General features: G+C 34.1%; 1 long non-coding RNA gene across 1 annotated transcript; it reads right to left on the bottom strand.

Moving 5' to 3' along the window:
• Positions 1 to 1,541: 1,541 nt before the first annotated feature.
• On the bottom strand, positions 1,542 to 2,354 carry LOC124374866. Its single transcript, XR_006923620.1, has 2 exons — positions 2,166 to 2,354; positions 1,542 to 1,582 (listed from the first exon to the last, which is right to left on the bottom strand). It is a non-coding gene; the product is annotated as an uncharacterized LOC124374866 (long non-coding RNA).
• Positions 2,355 to 4,938: the final 2,584 nt, after the last annotated feature.

Here is a 4,938-nt window from a genome sequence, read left to right as displayed (position 1 = left end):
TATCTCACCCCGCCGCAATAGTTCGAGTCAGACATCAATCAACATAAATCAACATGCTCCGTGAAGTATAAAAAGTTCCGAGAGCCAATATCAATTTAAAACTCGTCTTAAATGCCTCTTGGTGCCCAACGGGGGTTACTCTGTGTAGAATTTGTGGAGGAGATAAAAGTGCTGAATCTATTGAAGTCAAAGAGAATGTAGGAAATATAGGTCTAAATTAGTGTAAATATGTGAAATATGAGGAACTATCTATTGAATTCAATAAAACTTATAACAAATGGTATACAAAAATATTATACCACTACAAATAGTACTTGTTATTGTTATTGTTGTATTAATGTATTAGTATATTTCGAATTATTATTATTATTTCTATTAAAAATCTCGTAAAATTTATCTACAGTGTTAAGCTGAAGAAAAATATTCATTATAATAAGCTTAAATTTTGTAATGCATCATAATGTTGTTAAGAAACAATACTAACTAAACTGAACTGTGCAGCGCTTCTGTATGAAAATATTCTGCGCCGCAATTTGATTTATGAGTTGAAGCTTACAGTCTGAGCGTCGTAAAATTTTGGATTTCTAGACAAAACGCACACTTCGATACACGATCTTGCTGCAAATACAAAACTAATTATGGAAGGAACTTTTTTCTATTATCTAGAAATATACAATTTGATATACTTCATATTGCTGATACTTAATGGTTTTTAAGTGAATTTATGCAGCTATATTTATAGACCAGTAGACATAAATGAAAATGTATTTTGTAAGAGAACACTGTTACTATGTGTCACTTATGTCACTAATACTACTGGTAATTATTTTGAGGTAAGGTTTGGATGGTATCACTTTTCGTCTCAAAAATGTATACGGTTTATTGTTAATAACTACTGACAAATTTCAGCATATCAATAACACTTCAAATTGGCATAATGCTTTCAAATAAGAAAAGTATAACTGAGATAACGACAATTAGGATTTGAAAACGTTACATTTTTTTAAAATTTAACTTTATTGAGTAGTTTACAAATGAACCCAAACATTATTCGAAAGACGTTGATCTAACATAAAATTTAGACATTTCATGAGATCATTTAATACGCTTTGAATAGCTATGCCGACTGCAGAACAATATAGGCATTATGTAAATGTAAACAAGCGCTTCTGTTGTTAACAGTCTTTGAGAAACAAAGTATTACCACGCGAAGTTGGAATGGTAGGTAATATTTAAATATTGTAATTAATTGTAGTACTTCTAACAAGTTACAGATCTATTAACTTCCAAAACTACGGATACTCCGATGTATCAATTTTAATCTAGTTTAATTATTGTATTTGTATATAGCCTACGTATAATATTAGGAATAAAATATATATTAGTACTTATAAAAATATAGTAATTGGGAGAGAGCTAGTAGTATTTTAACATTTAATTGAAAGTTTAATGTGCACAAATGATGTACCTGTTAGTGTAAAAGAGATGAAAATCTAAAGACGACCCCGACTCTGCAGGGCTGCACCACACGACTGAACTGACCAGTGTTGCCAATCCACTTTTGGAAAATTCCCACCAGTACCTGAAAAAAATACCACCTATGAGCCCAAATTACCACCTTGCTTTAAAAGTATATTTAGGCTACTAAAGTGTGTTATCGACATCGTATGACAGTCTATATTTGTAAATGCAGGGTGTCTACCAAACTGAACATATAAAAATTCCCTGACTTTTCCAGGTTTTCTAGGTTAGACACTCTTAAATGGCTTAACGAGCAGGATTTTTTATTGCATTGAATATGGTTGATTTTAGAGCATAATATCATAACTTATATTGTAAAAAAAATTAACTTTTTACTTTTTTACAGAGACAATTTGCATGAAAAAGTTAGTTTCAGAAAAACAAATTTAACTTTCAATGAGCTTGGATCCATGCCAAAGTTTTTAAATAGAAACTTGTAAACTGATAAAGCAGACATTAATCATGCAATCCTGCTGTGATTCAAAGAAGGAGTAAAGGAATATAATATGTAAATGACTTCTAAAATCTCACTGTCAACCAGCTAAGCACAGGCTTTAGGTTTGAACATACTATAGGCCTACAAAGTATTATTTTAGGAAAGGCCTACCAAAACCAAACATGCAAGGTTAAGCAAAAATACTTACAACACTCTTTCATGATATCCTACCTCCAAAATAGGTTGTTTACTGATGTACAGTTTAATAAATTTGTATGATAAATCACATGAACTGTTATGTGTTGTTCTAAAAAATCCACTTTTTTCCTTTAACTCAACTTGTAGCTTTATGGAAAAAATTACACTAGATCACTGTTTTTAAATGTGTTAACCACAATTTTTTTTAAAGTCAGGCAAAGTGCTAGGCACACATAGTCTTGAAATTAAAACCTTAGAAGGCTAGCATTACCATGATGTGTTTAGCCTACTCTATAAACTCAGGTTCAAATATTTATTTATATATAAATATATATATATATAATATACACACAAAATTTATTTCACAATATATCACTTGATGACCAAAATATGAATCACAATATATTTGGCTATATTAACACAGTTTTAGTTTTTTTAAAAGCCAAATAATAATAATAAGGCCTAATTTCTTATTGCCATATATTTCTTGTGAGCATTTCCTTGGTAGGTTCAAATTTAACACATCCACCGCTATTTCGGATTCCTTCCCTTGTACCCATCAATGAAACGACTGTTTCTGTTTTCAATTTGTTTCTGTCATTGGTTTTGCAATGCTTCAGTTCACTGAATATTCGTTCGACAGATGAATTTGAAAATGGCAGTATAAAAAGTAAGTTAAACACTTTTTGTATTTCTGTAAACATAGCATCTCCAGCGACTGTCTTTAGACTGAATACAGCCTTCCAATATTGCATAGCAGACTCATTTGCATCAAGTTTATGCTCTTTGAAGTCTAGCAAAGCATGACTTTTCCACTGATTGTCGAGTTTTTGGACATCAACAACTTTCTTCAGAACGGGAAATCTGTTAATGACATGAGCCAAAGACCTTACTTTGAAGGTTTGGGCACTTTTTGGCTCCAAGACACTGAGGACATCAAAAACTTCATCAGAAAAATCAAATCTAGATTTGATTTGTGTGACCAATTCCACATAGAAGCTTAAAATACTTTTTAAGAAAACTTCAATATCTTTCTTTTCTGCATTTTTCTTTAATTCATTAAATGTTTCTGTTGCCTGAATGCCTAAATATATTTGTTCTAATTGCAGGAAATGACGGGGGTTTGAATGCTCAATGGACATGATGGGTGTATTTTTAATGTAGTTTAAGTCCATGTAGTTTGTACACAGATCTTGAAGCATCTTGTGAACCTCTGGTCGCAATCTATGGAGAAGTGGTGTTTCGGATTGGAACATTACATTAAAATCTGTTAGCATACCAAGAACATAAGACATAAACTCCAAGTATAAGTAGATAAATTGGTTGTTCATAGCAGCTAACATGCTATCCACTGTGTTTGACGGGTCTTCGACAGAAGCGGTCAGCAGGTAGGCCTTCAACGGTTGAAATTGTTCAATCACTCTGTCAACGGCAAGAGTTTAATGGGATGCCATCTTGTTACCTGCTGGTGGATAGTATTTTGTGGATTTCCTCTCTGAAAAAACTCTTGGAAATATGTACAAAGGCAGACTGTCTCCCAAAACTTCTGCTGATAGTGAAGCCCCAAGATTTCGGAGCAAATCCTCCACTGTCTTTGGTAACTTCATACATGCTTTACTTGCCTCCAGGTGGATCCATGTGGCAAGAACACTTGACACATGCAATGTGTGGATTTTCTATGTTCAAAAGTGAAAAAACCGAAATGATGCTGCCCCACCATTCACATTAACTCATTGTGTCAGAAATAAATCCCACTAAGTTTTCAATGGGTATATTTTTTTGATTTCAGCGAGTTCATCATTACCAGTGAATTAATTCATCTGCAGTGCTAGATTTGGATTCAAACATGTCAAATAAATTAGTTTTTGGCGTTCCAGTTACATCATTTCAATATAGATAACTGTGAGGGCACATTGATTAACCGTTGACTGATCCGTTGTCTCATCCATGATCAAGGAGAAAAACGATCCTGGTGCCCTTAGTTTTGGTATGTAAATCACATTCCATGAATGCGGGACCTAAGGCTTTTTTTTAATCACAGTTGTTGAGTTTTGTAGTGCGTTGTCATACACACAGTTGTTTAGCAGCCAATTTCTGAAGTCCGGAAAGGAAACTCGATCTTTGCACAGCGGTTAAATCTCAAATTGTATCCAATCAGCGTAAAAGGGCAGGTTGTTGGATTGCAATTAGGCCGGCTAATTTTAACTCTGACCTCGTTTGACACTGTTTATCTGTTGGTAGTTCTGCGGAAATTGGGAGGGTGTCGAAAATCTGGTGAAATGCAAAATTTTTTTTTTAAGTCTTTGTTAGTTGGCTATCTCCTTGATGTAATTTTTAGGTGCTTGAGCGCGGACTTTTCCATGACGCACAAATCCTCTTGTTTTATGCGCCCTCACCGATGAACTGCATCACAGATCACTACCAATATGCCATGTCTTGATTCGGTTCATTTCTTTGACTCTTTTTTTTGTAGCCAGTTTTTGACAACAACTGGGGAGTGCAGATGTTCAACCAGTATTGAATTGAATTTTCTTTCTTTTTTACTAGGCCTTAATGCGTGGCAGTAATGGGTAAACGCTAAGATCACGCAATTTTAGGACACTATGCAGCAGTTTTTGGGACTTGGGTGGTAGATTTGAAAAGGTTGAGTGTACGTGCTAGGCTTCTTGTTATCAAGCTTCAGTTTCCTTGCTACTAGCTAGCTAAATATGTTAAGCAACCCTCCCCGCGGGTCCTCCTCACTAGAGCTTTTTGACCTAATGGTTCTGGATTCATCTGGGATC

This window comes from Homalodisca vitripennis, unplaced genomic scaffold (genome assembly GCF_021130785.1).
Source record: "Homalodisca vitripennis isolate AUS2020 unplaced genomic scaffold, UT_GWSS_2.1 ScUCBcl_10691;HRSCAF=19684, whole genome shotgun sequence".
NCBI lineage: Eukaryota > Metazoa > Arthropoda > Insecta > Hemiptera > Cicadellidae > Homalodisca > Homalodisca vitripennis.
This window is presented reverse-complemented; position numbering and strand designations above follow the sequence as displayed.